The following is a 16268-nucleotide window of genomic DNA, read 5'->3' as shown; positions in this document are numbered from 1 at the left end:
TGAGCGTTCGTCCGCGTTCGTCCAACTGTGCGTTCGTCCGCGTTCGTCAGACTACGAGCGTTCGTCCAGACTGCTCAGCAGTGAGCGTTCGTCCAGACTGTTCGGCAGTGAGCGTTCGTCCAGACTATTCGACCTTGAGCGTTCGTCCCACAGCGTTCGTCCCTATTTTGAGCGCTCGTCCAAATTGTTAAATGACGTTCGTCCAAATTTGACTGGTGATCGAAGATGACGTTCGATATTGAGCATTCGTGACGTACGTCCAAAATATTCCCCGGGCAAGTACACAATGTCACCTTCCATCACTCTGAACAAGAGCTTCCCCGGACAAGTGCAAGTATACCCCCCATCACTCACCTAAAGAGATTCCCCGGGACAACACGCACAACGCTTACTATCCACCACTCGTTTAATAACATCATCTGACCAAAAATATACATCTCCAATAATCCTCATAATACCAATCCAACCATACCATAACGTACCTATCATATCATCATCACATAAGCATCACAATACCAAATTGTAAACAATTCAAGTTCTTCTTTTAACATGAAACTCATAATTAAATCATATACAACTATGATTTCAACAGTACTTAACCATCCAAACATCACTCTCATATCAATTTACAATCTCAAACAGATCACCCAACATTCCCATATCAAATAGATATATCAAACAATTCAAAACAGTGTACACATAACACATTTTCTTTATATCCTTTTAATACTCATATTTAGGTAACTCAAACAACTTTGAAACCATCACCAACAGTTCCGGAAGGGTCAAGAACCCCCAAAACGACCTAGAGAACGTCCAAAACGGACATCCGGAACCCCCAAAACTATCAAAAACAAATTCTGCAGTTTGCTGCTGCGTTTAGGCGCGCTGGAGCGCGACCAAAGGGCGCTGGAGCGCGACCAAAGGGCGCTGGAGCGCGACCTGCACCAGTTTAAGCGCGCTGGAGAGCGTCCCGAGGGCGCTGGAGCGCCGTATCAGTTGACAGCAAGTGCAGATTTGGCTTTTTATGCACTTGAGACTTATTCTAATGATCAAAGTGACCTCCTAAACATTAGGATTGATGAGAAAACATATTTATAACTCGAATCAAACATCTATTGATCATCAAACCCGAAACTTGGTATCTCACATCATGTTTGACACTCCAAAAACACCTAAACTCAAATTTACACCTTATACTCTTGTTTTATGCAAACTAACCACTTGGACAAGTTCTAATTGGCTCTATAACAGATTACAAATCAACACCTACAGCCCAGAACATATAATTCAAAATATCACTTGTTAAAACCCCTAAAAATAGTCCAAAATCAATCCAACTTCAACATATAAACTACCAAGGAACCTAACTTCCATTTTCTACCACTTTCAACGTTCAAACCAGTTTTGAATTACTCACTATCAAGCTTAAAATGTTTAGTTTACATCAGATTTACCTTCTTTAGATTTTCACCTATCAATACCCCTAAAATACCTTTGAATCCACATGGCAAACACACTATAACAACTACTAATTCATCCTTCACCACATATTAGCTAACTTCCATCATAAACAACTCTGTAAATATCCAATCAATTGATATTCATTACAGATTCTCACTTAAAACCAATACTTCATTAAGTCAATTCTTAAACCCCCATACATTTGATCTCAAAATCAACTCCAAAATACCTTCAAACAATATCATTCCACTTTGTATTAGTCTTTAACCAATTAATCATTCACACCACACCATTCTTTCCATAATCATCAATTTATCCATCTAAATTTCATCAATCATCCAAAACAAACCATTTTCGCACTTGATGAAAAAGTAGGGTAAACTATCATGGTTTCCATCTCATTTCACATTCAAATCCACCAAAAACTTCATACACATATAGATTATCATGCTAGAACGAAAATCCACCATTAATCCATCATATATTCAACAATTTTGCATCATAAAGTTCATACCAAAATTTCATAGGTCAAAACCATAGTAACAACCCACTTGAATCATTTTCTTGAAATCATTCCACTCATTTAACCAAAAATCAATTTCCATACAGCTCCCCACATCAAAATCAAGCAATTGGAATCATAGTCACATCCACAAAAATCTAGAAACCAAGTTGAGTTAGCTCCCCTTACCTCTTGAAGACCTCCTTGGGACACCTTGAATCCATCTCCAAAAGATTTGTAGCACCTTGGCCTCCTTGCAACTCCAAAAGCTCCCAACTCCACCTCTCTCACGGATTCTGCAGCAAGGACTTCACTCACACAAGTGCAGAATGTAACATCCCAAAAATTCACCCTAAAAATTAAAATTTATATTCAAAACTTAAATGTTGTAATAATACATAACATCCCGAACATAAACTAAAATCTATACATCAGTTTTAAGCTCAGACGCAACTGCAAAGATAACCTTGAATCCTTCTAATTCGATCTTCCATCTCTTCCTCCATTTGCACAGGATCACGTGACAATCCTTCAACTGCTCCCGTATAACATCACACATTATACGATCATCGCATTCACATGCACAAACAAGCAAAGTAAGGGTGAGCTAACCTGAAACACATCATTTATAAAACGTGCATAGTTATTTCAATACAAATATCATATAATAATTAAATCAGACATCCTCAAGCCAACGTACCACAATTCCTGTTGGACACTCATTCCATAGTACCTAATAATCAACCCAGTACACAATAAACTCTCATCCGGACGATACGTTGATGAACAAATCAACGGAAAGTGCCCCACTTGTAATTTCATTCTTAGTCCCCTCAATATGTCCACAATCAACCACAAATCAAGACATCCTACTACATTACCCTCAACCTCAATACATACCCAGATATCATATCATTACTGAATCAAACGATAAAACAACGAACTTATATTACATCGGATACTGTTTACACGAACATTAAGATTGATCACTTAAGCTCGAAACTAAACATCAACCGCTATTATACCGATTACCATTAGGTCGAATACCAAAAGATCAAACGCTGATTAAGATCAAGTACTTAGACTTCACGTTAAAACAGTGTACTCTGCTAGAACAATTACTATTATTTCAAACACTATTCGAACGATTGCTCAAAGATCAAATCTCGCACACCACAGATTAAGTACCATTCAGACGAACACTTTATTGATCACTTTACTGGATTTAATTCTATCTGAGGGTAACCTCATCGAGACCGGATGTTCCCTACGTACAACCACTAACTATTAATGATCCCTACCTGAGACAATCATCATCCGACCCGAGCATTACCTATGAATGATCACTTCCTGAATCATGCATCATCACAACTAATCACTATTTATTAATCAATCGTTACCTCAACGACTATCAAGGCTGGTCACTCACTATAAATGATTACAACCTCAGAGCAACATCACCAATAAAGATCATTCCCTATGAACCATCGCTACGAGACAGAACACTATAATAAAGAACGCTTGAGTCTGGGTTAAACGCCTAGAGTACTCTACTGAACACCTCAGTACTGACCGAACGTAATCAAACTAAACCTCAGGTTACCAAATTAAGATCGGACGCTAGCTACCTCAGATCCACTAACATCAAGATCAACTGTTACCTAATAACACTCGCTACCTGGAAATAAATAACACCAAGACCGAACGTCACTAGTAAGAACGCTCGTTACTACCTATAGATCCAACAAGTTTACTTCCCGTCTCTCTCTCGAAGTATTCCAAATCCAACTTTATCTGCACTACCATCTCTCCTGTATCCGTACGACCATCACGGTTAGAAACCACAGCCACAACATGCAAGAATGAATAACCAGAATTATCACATTATAAACCCACTACATATACTATAATAATTCCCATGATAAATCGACTCACATGACACTGCATACTAGTCTTTCATAAACTGATGTCGTTTACTTGTAATTCGTCGTCATAACCTGCTCTCAATAACAGGCGACCCGAGCCGTCATCCATCGCGACTTCAGACCTATCTCCCCGACTCCTCAAGGACTAACGAGTAAAAACATCGATACTACGCGTAACGATGCACTATACTCAACACGAGCCGAAGTCAGTGGGCGAGACATTCACCTCCTCGCGCAGAAGAAGGTGACACTCGAATCTCCGTCTCACGCGTGAGACTAGCAAAAATGCTAAAAAGACCGACGAAGTTACAAGTAAATAACATAGTGTATGTACCACCTCCAACTGAATAAACGTGCTCAATCACGAAGTCATACATATTCTCAATAATATGTATAACTAGAATATACGTGCTCAATCACGAAGTCATACATATTCTCAATAATATGTATAACTAGAATATACGTGCTCAATCACGAAGTCATACATATTCTCAATAATATGTATAACTAAACCAATATTGGATCAAGGAAAATAACCAACAATTCTCAATAATTGCTTCAAAATACTCCCACGGATTCATGCATTATTACCGAACGCTATCTCCAACTCTGATGCTGTCTGAACGAACGTCCTGAAATCAATCCTCATCAAAACCGAACGCTGCCGAGCTCCAAGGACGAACGCTCATAAAACCAAGGACGAACGTCATCAAAATCAAGGACGAACGCTCCCAAAACAAAGGACGAACGCTCCCAGAAAACAAGGACGAACGCTCCCAGAAAGCAAGGACGAACGCTCACTAAACCAAGGACGAACGTCCAAGATCCACACCGAACACTTAAAACCGAACGCTCCCTTATATCCAAAAACCGAACGTTCACTTATACTCAAAAACCGAACGCTCGTTATACCCCAAAAGCCGAACGCTCATAATTATCACAAGGCCGAACGCTCAATAACTGAGCCGAACGCTAAGATCAATCATTTAGGCCGAACGCTAAATCATTGGACGCTTTGGACGAGCGCATAAGATTAAACGTCCTCAAAGACCGAACGCTCTACATAACCTACGGACGTTCGTCTTGAGACCTAGGCCGAACGTTCAAGATTACTCCACGAAGATACTAAGTTACGGACGAACGCTCATAATTCACTGTTTAAATACCACTTGGACGAGCGTCCCATATATTATGACGAACGAACGCGGACGTTCGTTCAGAACCGAACGCTCAACAATTTGGACGAACGTCCAATTTCACCAGAATTGGACGAACGTTCAGAAGTTGACCGACCACTATTTGGTCGAGCACTGTTAGGACGAACGTCCAATTTTGACTTCCCAAAATTGGACGAACGCGCATTCTGCAGAAATTCTGCAGAATCGCACCAGAGTCCAGAAAGCCCAGAAAACCTCCATTTTCATTCCTTCTTCCCAGATTTGCATCAAATACAGATTATTTCAACAATTAATGAAATAAATCAAACTCCCCTTACCTCTTGAAGACTTCCATGTAAGTTTTGGGATCAATCTCCTCCCAGACGTGCAGATCAAGATCTTGTAGGAACTTCAGCAGCTCTTCACTTCCTTTTCCAGCTCTTGATGCAAGAACTCCATCATCACCAGATGCCCAACTCAGGTCCTCCTCTAAGCCCCTTCCAAGGTTGGAACAGCTTCCCATGGGTGCTCTTTGGACGGGTGAAAATGGGAGAAAGGGTTCCCTCCCTTGGCTGCTCTCTCTCTCTCTCTTTCTTTCTCACCTGCCAAAAATGAAAGTCCTCCCTTGCTAAGCTTCCCCGTAAACACACCTCCAATAATTACTTCCAATAATGAAAAAGGTGGGTAACCACCATGTCCCCACCATGCCCCAAAATTACGGGTCTTACACAGAACCCATTTCCTCCCTTCCCACACTTGTAGATCTGCCCAAGAGACATCATGGCCCCCTTGATCCACAAAGAACCACTTAAACAATGCAAAAGAGATCTGCCCACGCTCCTCTCGGACCCAAGGGACCAACATTATGGGTCTAGAGCATATTCCCCAACTTTCCACGTAAGTCCCACGTGTTTAAGATCTAAAAAGTGAAATCTGACACATCTCGCGCTGGGGCGCCCTTGAGGGATGGGCGCTGGAGCGCAGTCCTTCCAGCAGCACAACTGTCACAACTTTGACAGTTTGGTTGAACCTCTTCCCGAAGTCGAAAATAGGCTTATGAGTACTCGAATCGAAGCTCTTTGAGTCTACTTTCCAATGGAAAAAGAATCAACCCAAAATATTAATTGTATAAAAAGTTATACATAAAATAGTAAACCATGTCAAACTTTGACAGCATTCTATTTTACATTATAACTTGAAATTTTTACAACTTGGTAAAATTTTGAGTTTACAAGGGTCTTACAGACATCGCCGCAGAGCTGTTGGAGCATCTTCTTCCTCTCAACCACGTCCGGCAACGATTGATGGATGGATTTCAGATCAAGAAAGACATGCGGACTATGTTTCTTCCTGGCAAGAGAGAAGAATCATGGCAGTAAAGTATATTCGCCTTGATTTTTTCCGTTTCTATGGATTTCAATTTCCAGAGTTTTTTAATGATCAAGGACTCTCAAATCTGGTGGAGCAAAAAGGTTGCATTTATCCCGATCTTATCAGAGTGTTCTATTTCAACATGAGATATCGAGATGGGATTATTTCCACTAAAGTCAAGGGTGTCCGCATAATTTTAGATGATGATGTGTGGACCAACGTTGCCCAACTACCCATCTGGGATGATGCTGTCAAAGTTCATCTCGGACTCCAAGATTTCGATCGATTATTGACCTTCCAATCCTTCCTACGTCACCCTGAACAACAGACTAATCGAAGGCAATTGCTTGTTGGAGGTTTCAAGGTTGAAGAAAGGATGATTCACTACTTACTTGTCTGGATCCTATGTCCTAGAGCAACCAATCATGCTCAATGCTCTGAACAGGATCTACTTCTTCTGTATGGGATCCTAAATCACATACACATCGATTGGCCTGCTCTCATTGCTGACACTATGGTAAAAGCTAAGAAATCCCCTTCCTATCACCTTCCTTATGCTCTTCTTATTTCTAGAATCTTGGAGTACAAAGGTGTCAATGTTGAAGGAGAACTTGTCCAAGCCACTCAAGTTGTTGGCTCGGAAATTGGCGATACTACCTTTCGTCAGATGGGATTCATTACTAGAGGCAGAGTCCTTATTCACAAAGATGATGATCATCCTGATGTCGATGAAGATGATGACATGGACACTCATATGGCTGACCCAGTAAGTGCTGCTGCTCCATCTGATGCTGGACCATCCAACATACTCTCTTCTTCCTCAACTTCTATGGAAGAACATTTTGCAAGGTTATCTAAACAATTGGAGGATATGAGTCTTGCACAAAAGACTCACTTTGAGGAGATTTATGATTGGCAACGATCTGTTGAAGAGTACATGGTTGATCAATTTCTTGATCTTGATGTTCGCCTTTCTAACATCGAGCATCATCTCAACATTCAACCTCCCGAGAGATCTCCTAGTCCTGAGTTTTAGATATAGGTTCTCTGTAAGACTGTTTTGTTGTTTACTTGCCATTTCATCTATGTTATAATTCAGTCTGTTATGTGTCTTCTTCCAATGTAATCTTTATTTTCATAAATAAAATGATCTCTTGATTATATGCATCCTTTGATTAATTAAGGGGGAGATCATATTTAGGGGGAGCCTTTAACATCTGATCTTTTTGCTTCTGATCAAAAAGGGGGAGAAGTATAAATTATTACAGGTATTGCTAACCTTGTTGTTGTTTGTTAGCTTGTATGTTTTGCAGGTAAGCCAAATTTGCTTTTAAAATTGAATTTTTGATCATCATCAAAAAGGGGGAGATTGTTACCAATAAGGAGTATTGGTAAATCTTGAAGAAATTTGTTTTGATGATGTTACAAGAAGTTTTAGTTGCAGAAGATATTAGAATTAGTTAAAAGCAATTTGTAGAAATTAAATGTAGTAGGAAATTCTTGTAAACCTTGTAAACTTACATTTTTAACTACAATAATCGATTATGATGAAGCAATAATCGATTATCACAAGTCATACTTGAATAATCGATTATCACTTCATATAATCGATTATCACATTTTTGAAAACCTATAACGGACTTGAATAGTCGATTATCACTTACAATAATCGATTATTCATGGCAGTTGGGAGCTGACCTTTGGCATTCAGTGTACTTGGCTATATATTTTGTTTTGGAGAAATTAGAACGTTAACGTTGTTTTTGAACTGAGAAAGCTTAGAACACTGTGTGTCAGAGGAACGTTCTCAGAAAGCTTTTTGTTCATTGTTCCCTTGCTTGGTCTTGTGAAAGGAGAGGCTCGCGTATCGTGTGTCGATAGTCGGAGCAGACTCTCTTCAAGTTAGCAAGGTGCTCTGCCTGGTCTTGTGAAAGGAGAAGCTTGTGAATCGTTGGTCGATTGCTGAAGTGGTTCTCTTCAAGTTGGTAGAGTAGTTCTATTCATTTTTATTGTTCATTATCTTGTAATCTGTTAAACAATTTTTAGTGAAAAAGGTTAATCACTATTTATAGTGATTAACGACTGGACGTAGAATCTTTTGATTCGAACCAGGATAAAAATTCTGTGTTGTTCTTCTTATTCCCTATACTTATTTTATTGTACGTACATCAACGGTTTGGAAATTTGTCTCTAAGAAAATTAAATTTCTAAAACTGACCATCTTATTAAGAGTTTGACTGAACACGCTTTCCGCTTTATAAGTTATTCCGCTGTGCAAAATTCTATAACGGTACCGATTGTTCCAACAGAATGAAGGTTTCATACATGCATGATGTTGTTTGTGGATGGTTTTGCTTATGTATGAAATGTCTCCCAAGTGGATTTTGTTGTGTTACTGATTTGTATACTTGTTGTTTGCTTAATCTTACATTGTTGTTGTAATTTTTTTCGATTGATAGTCATGGACCGCGTTGGCCTTGCTGTGAAAAAAAACAAGCCACCTCAAAATGAGAGTGGTGAACCTAGTTGGCCTTGCTGTGAAAAAACTTGAACCCAATTACCCAGTTCATTCGACTTTGGTACGAGTTATGTTGGTGAACCCAGGGTCCTAGAAAATGTATTTTTATGTGACACGAATTTGTTAAAAAAATGTTAAGAAATTGTTCCCAGATTACTTAGAAGTAGCTGAAACGAGGGAAAACAAACAAGGCACCCCAAAATAAGAGTGGTGGACTTAGTTGGCCTTGGTGTGCAAAAATTGGAACCCAGGTACCCACATATTCTGCCTAAGGTACCAGTTATGTTCCTGTTCCATGAGTGTTAGAAAATGTATTTTTATGTGGCACGAATTTGTTAAAAAATTGTTAAGAAATTGTTCCCAGATAACGTAGAAGTAGATCAAATGAGGGAAAATAAAGAAGGCACCCCAAAATTAGTGTGGTGGTCGTTGTTGGCCTCGGTGTGCTAAAACTTGAACCCAGGTACCCAGTTAATTTGCCTTAGGTACCAGTTCTGTTCCTGTACCACGAGTCTTACAAAATGTATTTTTATGTGGCACGAATGATATGAATTAATAAATTAGTATTATTTTTTTGTTCTCTTTTTGGTTGTCTTTTAACAAATGCTGACAATGTTTGTTATCATTTCCATTTTGTTCTTTTACTTGATTGTGTTGGTGTAATGTAATTTAACTTTTTGTGTTGGTGTAGTGTCATGGAGGAACTTGGTGAACAAAGTAAAGGACGTGATAGAAGGAAGAAGGTACGCAGGATTGTATTTGACTTCCATAGATTTGTTGTTTGACTGTTTGCACTGGACTCTTTAGGGCACAAAAGAAAAGAACGACAAAAGATTGACAATGTCATTGTATGTATAGTAATTGATGTTTACTTTGTAATTACAAATTTATAAGGGAAGTATGTTGTTTCCAAGCACATAATCTTGCATTGCTTTTTGGACATTTGTTGAATTGTTCGGAAGACAAGAAACCATCATTTGAGGGACAACAGTTGCATACTCCAATCCAACCAAACAAGTATGTTTGTAATGTTGATTTTTGTAAATATAATATTTTCTTGTATAAATGATATGTTAAATATGATACTTGCGTTGTTGGACTTGTGTTGTTGTAGATTTGATTGTGGAGTAATTGTTTTGAAAATTATGGAGTTGTGGGATGGCATTGACAAATATGAAAGAAACACAATGCCCAGTTACACAACTGTAAGCTGTCAAAATTTCTATGTTGTGCATCTTTCATACAAATGTTGCATTGGATTCATGTTTTGTGCATTATTGTCTTTACAGGAAGAACTACAACAATTTAGGGAGCAATATGTTTGTCAATGGATTTTGGATGTGGACAACATGCAGAGGAATCAAGTGTTGGAAGATTTAGGCCTTTTGTAGAATGTTGGGGATTATTGATGAAAGAATAGTTGTTGTTACATTTCATATTTATGTATTGGTTGCACATCCAATCTGATTTCAGAAATTGTTGACAAATATATTTGGTAGTTAAAATTCAGTTTGTTGTACTTAATTGACTTTCATGTGCAAAACGTTTTATCCAAGTACCTACTTGGCCTGTCTGTGCAAAGAGTTATACCAAAGTACCCACTTATTTAGCCTTTGGTACCAGTTCTGGTCCTACACCTGGAGCGTTACCAATTGAGGTTGGATTGGGACGAATTTGTTAATAAATTGACAAATAATTGTTTCGAAATTAATCACAAAGACAACGAATGAGGGAGAACACATTAGGCACCCCTGAATGAGTGTGGTGTACCAAGTTCGCATTTGTGTGGAAAAAGTTTAACCTAAGTACCCACTTATTTAGCCTGTGTATCAACACCCAATTTCGTCCGGAATGACAAATAGATTTATTTATTTTCATCATGAGTGTAAAATAAAAAAAATAAAAAAGGGGGGGGGGGGGGGGGGGGGGGGGGCGTCCACTGATCCGGACGAGCGTCCTCGCTGGACAAGGGTCCATTTCTGCTTGAAGGACGAGCGTCAACTCCTGTTCGCTGGACGAGCGTGCTCTTTTGCGTCCAGAGGGCGAGCGTTCGTTCTCCTGGCGAGGAGCGTTTCTGCATAGACGTTCGGCTTTTCGGACTCTACCGCTCGTCCCGGTTACTCTCTATCATCTACCGCTCGTCCTGATCATTCCTATTCTCCATATCTTTATGTCGTTCGTCCTGCACACTATACAACCGTTCGGATCCTCCCACTGCACGACCGTTCGTTCACTTTCTATCTTTCGTGACCGTTCGTCCTCTACACTGTAATGCTCAGACAAATTTAAAAACAAATTTAAAAACGCAGCCTCCACTACTTTTGGACGCTCGGGCAATACGGGATCTGCTACCGAACGCTGTATGACGAACGACCATACACAAACCTCTGATCCAGGTCGAACGCTTAAGAGTTACCGAGCGTTAAAATCACTAGCATGTCAAAATGCCAAAACCGAACGCTCGCCACCTAAAAACAAATATGATCAAACATTAAACCGGATACCACTGGGACGAACGTTTTGCACCCTGGCCGAAAGATCACAACACATGACCGATCGGTATCACATCAGCACCTAACCGAACAGTATCAAATCAAAGCCTGACCAAACGGTACCAGATTAACACCTATTATATACTGTTTGGAAGTACGCCCATCAAGATCGAAAGTTCAACTGAGAGTAAGCATACCGAACGAGCATTCACATAATGTGACTGAACGCTATTTTGCTGAGCACTGTTTGCTGATCAAACCATACTGGACCGAACGCTCAAAACCGAACGCTGAAGAGAAACATCATGGAGACCGAGCGTTGAAATGAGAATTCACCAAGACCGAACGTTCAAATGAAGACCGAACGTTCACTAAAACACTATGATCGAACGGTTGAAGCTGAGAATTGCCGAACGTCGTAAAGGAATGAATGGACGAACGGTCGAATAAGGCAAAGGACGAACGGTCGAGGACGAACGCTCTTTTTTTTATTGTTATGTTTTAATTTTATTTTTATTTTATTTTTTTATTTTTATTTTACACTCATGAATAAAACAAATCTATTAGTCAATCCGGACAAAATTGGGTGTTGACAAGTATCAGTTTAAATAGATTTAAAATATCCTATCTTAAATTGTTTAAAAATTGGATTTGATACAGTGCTGCTTCAACTTTCTATACCTGAAAATATAAAATTAATATTAGAGAACGTTCCAAGCTGGATGCAGTGCTGCTTCAATCTCTCATTCCAAGCTCTCCAAAGACGTTCCAAGCGAAACCATTTGCAGCTGGATGTGTACGTACGCGTTGGCTAGTGAACGTGCGCCTCCAAGTTGGCAGCTGGATGCAGTCCTCCTATCTCCAAAAGCAACGTTCCAAAGACCAAGAGCCAAAGGTGAGAGAGTCCGTCTGAGAAGTATATGGCAGCTGGATGTGTACTGAGGTGTGGGTTGGGTGCAGTTCTCCTCTCTCAAGGCAACGTTCTCCAAGAAACAAAAACAATATGAGAGAGTTCTCCCGTCCCCATCTGCATGCTGAATGTCGTCCCCCTTTCTTCCAGAGCCCCTGGAAAAAAGATGAGAACCTAGAGTTGTTGTTGGAGAATCTCCCTGCTCCTGGCCGTCCACCTTCTCTTGTTCTCCACCTCTCTTACAAAAATAATTTCCCCACTCCTCTTTTCAGAGAATTCCTGAACCAAAGTGGCAGCAAGCGTGCAGCTATTCTTTCTGCATTTCTGGAGGTGGCAGTTATCAGTCCCCGAGAGTGAATGAGTGCAGCCTCTTTCTTTTCTATTTTCTTCCTCCGGACCATGCTGGATGTGTTTGTTATTCTCTTGGGGCGTCAGTGTGCAGGCCATGCGTCTTCCAGTTGAACCAAAGAAAATAATATCTCCCACGCTTCTTGTATGCTCTGCTGCCTCCAACGTGTAGTGTGCTTCTTGTTCGAAAATGGAATGCACCGTGTCCAGCTCTACATCACGTGTACACCACTTCTTGCTTTCTTCTGTTTTCTCTTCGGCTGGAGTGCTACATTCCCTTCTTCCGTGGGCCTCATTGCCTTGGTGCGGGATGTGTGATCTTGTGTTGGACCGTGGCTTCACTAAGCTGGACAAGCATCAGCTGTTTGGACCGAGTGCACCCTCCCAGCTCAAGTGAATTAGTAGCTGCTTCCTAAAATTGCCAAAGCCCAATTGTCCAATGTGAACCGTGGCAGCTGCGTGTGTTTCTTTCCAGTCTGCTACAGTTTGAATGTAATAATGCACTTTTGTTTCTCCAACAATTCGAATAAAATGTGAATCAGTGTGCTACAGTTCTACACTTTTAATGATTCCATGTGATAACCCATGTGTCATGTCCATAGTATCAATCACCACACATTTAATTCATCCAACAAATACTATTAACAAACCACCTCCATCGTACATAAACAACATTCCACCGTCATCTAACAAGTCATATTTTTACAGCTTACAAACAACATATCATACATAACCAAAATCATCCACAAACAACATCATACATAGATGGTTTAATCCTTTAGTACATCCCTATTTATGTACGAATTTCTCAATTGGGTCCTCGTTTTTTAAAGTGTATCAAAATGGTCCCTAATTTTGAAAATTGATATCAATTGAGTCCTTTCCGTTAAGTTGGCTGGACGGCGTTAAAAAAATTGATGAGTGGATGCTGAGATGACGAACGAGCGCTCGTCCACCAGCGAACGAACGCTCGTCCAGCAGCGAACGAACGCTCGTCCACCAGAGAACGAACGCTCGTCGACCTCTTACTGCTGGACAACCGTTCGTTCCACACTGGACGACCGTTCGTTCGGTGGTCGACGAGCGTTCGTTCGCTGATGGACGAGCGTTCGTTCGCTGGTGGACGAGCGCTCGTTCGTCATCTCAGCATCCCACTCATCAATTTTTTTAACGCCGTCCAGCCAACTTAACGGAAAGGACTCAATTGATATCAATTTTCAAAATTAGGGACCATTTTGCTCCACTTTAAAAAACGAGGACCCAATTGAGACATTCGTACATAAATAGGGATGTAGTAAAGGATTAAACCTACATAGATTAAAGCTTCATTCCACTGAAATAAAACAAACGAACCTTCAGTGAACACAACGTGTGCCGGTTGGAACACACAAGAAGAAAAATGTGTGGGTGGGACTAACAACCCCGAAAACCCCTCTTTTTCGTCCACCGTACAGTCGCCACTCCGGCGGCACTCCGGCGGTGAATGCAAAGGTCCGGCACAGGGAGGGAAGCAGGTGGGACGAAGCGAGACTCAGAACGCGCACCTAGTTCGTTGGGCCAGAGGGAAGACGACGCCGTCTTCGGTTCGTTCGCCAACGTCGGAGCTGCGACGACCGTGAATCGGAACCGGCTGGAGGGCTTGAGGACCTCCGACGGCCTTCAACGTTGTCCGGCGACACTCCGGCAAGCAATCCGTCGGACCTCTCGCTCGAACTCCCTTTCTCCAACTCTCTCGGGCTCTCTCTCTAGGTCACAGCCTCCCTCTGAATGTTCGCGCCGCTTCTCTCTGTACAATGTTGGAAATGAATTTCAAATTTCAAACGCAACTTCTAACCCCTGGCCGGCCCTTGCCACGTCAGATTTGAACAGCTTTTTCATTAAAAACGTGGACCGCTCACATTTAGACACGTGTCCCGTGTCTAAATGTTGTCAAATGAAGTTGTTCAAGTATATTTTCCAAAAAAATAGAACCTTTGAGTCAAAAACGTTTACCCTAACCCCCAATTTCCCTCTTTCTCTGTTTGCACTGCTTCGTTTTGAGCAGAGAGATGAACCCTTTAACACTGGTGAAGCGCACTCAGAATATCAACGCCAGAGAAGCTGCACTCGGAATTGGCTAACAAGCTTCGTGGCACGCCAAGTACAAAGATTCCGCTTACGTATTCGTCGGTGTCATTCCCTTCGATCTCACCGAGGGTGACCTGCTCGCCGTTTTTGCTCAGTATTTCGCTTCCCTTTTCCATTTCAATTCATCAACTCTTTTTATTTTCTTTTTCTTTTAAATCTGAATGATATTTTTTTTATTACTCAGATATGGGGAGGTTGTTGATCTTAATCTCGTTAGAGACAAGGGCACCGGAAAATCAAAGGGTTTTGCGTTTCTTGCGTATGAGGATCAAAGGAGCACAAATCTTGCTGTGGGTAATTTAAATGGGGCTCAGATTATGGGTAGAATTATTAGGGTGGACCATGTTGACAAGTACAAGAAGAAAGAGGAAGAAGACGAGGAGACAGAGCGGCAGAAGAGGGAGGCACGGGGCGTTTGTCGTGCGTTTCAAAGGGGTGATTGTATTCGTGGAGCTAGCTGCAAGTTTTCTCATGATGAGCAAGTAAGATAACTGTTTTATGACAATGTTTGAGAAATGCTGCAAGTTTTCTGATGATGAACAAGTAAGATAACTGTTGTATGATGATGTTAGAATAATGCTGCAAGTTTTCTCATGATGAGCAAGTAAGATAACTGTTATATGATAATGTCAGAGTAATTTGTTTTTCTTTTTCTTTTTATGCTATGTTTTAGATATGTGGATGATAGCTCTATTAACTCAGTGAAAACTTGGAGTTAAGGTCTATATTTTGTAAATTAAATTTTAGTATTCGTATGCAGTGCCTTTTGACTTATTGGAATTAGATTTTTATTGGTCTATGACACTTTGATATTGTTGGTTACTGTTAAGTTTCACTTGCGTGTTTATTCATTAGGAGCAGGTTGTGTTCAAGGGGTTGAGGATTTTGAATGTCTTGCAACGGATACTTAGGTCTATGGTTAGGAGCTTTACGGTAAAGGGTTTTGGCGTTGATATCAAATGTCTTGTATAGGAAGCATGATAGTTCTCCCGATCTCAAAGTTAAGAAGGATGCATTTGATTTGGCCATTAGTTGTTACTTATCATATTGCCAATCAGATTTGGATTGCTTTGGTTTTGGAAGCATGAAAATTGACACTGTAAAATTCTCTCAACAGAAATATCATATGATAATTGACAAACATTCCTTGGTTCTAGCCTAAAATATGTACAAACCCATGACGAAAAAATATGACAGAAGCATAACAGAACCAGTGTTTATACAATTTAGCAAAATTCAAATGATTTATTTTTAGAGAAAAAAGTGATGCATTCCTAAAAGGCTTCCTGATAGATCTCTTTCTACATCTTTAATTGTTTGTAGAAGTTTCCAATGAAGGCCTCAGCTTTGGCAAATAACTCTTGCTCATTATCTGTTTTAATCTCCTCATCTATTTGTTCATTTCACCGAGAGATGAAAGTAAAGGGTTGAATTTTTATGCTTGATTATTGCTT

The 16268-nt window shown here is 40.3% G+C and overlaps 1 pseudogene across 1 annotated transcript; it reads left to right on the top strand.

The window, feature by feature from the left end:
- Window positions 1–14648: 14648 nt before the first annotated feature.
- On the top strand, window positions 14649–15957 carry LOC148204009 (zinc finger CCCH domain-containing protein 25-like; annotated as a pseudogene). Its single transcript, XR_015784348.1, has 3 exons — window positions 14649–14908; window positions 14999–15296; window positions 15670–15957. The product of XR_015784348.1 is annotated as a zinc finger CCCH domain-containing protein 25-like (transcript).
- Window positions 15958–16268: the final 311 nt, after the last annotated feature.

Source organism: Vigna umbellata, chromosome 2 (genome assembly GCF_029865625.1).
Source record: "Vigna umbellata cultivar VRB3 chromosome 2, Vumbellata_1.0, whole genome shotgun sequence".
Classification (NCBI taxonomy): domain Eukaryota; kingdom Viridiplantae; phylum Streptophyta; class Magnoliopsida; order Fabales; family Fabaceae; genus Vigna; species Vigna umbellata.
Note: the sequence above shows the minus strand (reverse complement) of the source record. Positions and strands in the feature narration are given on the sequence as shown.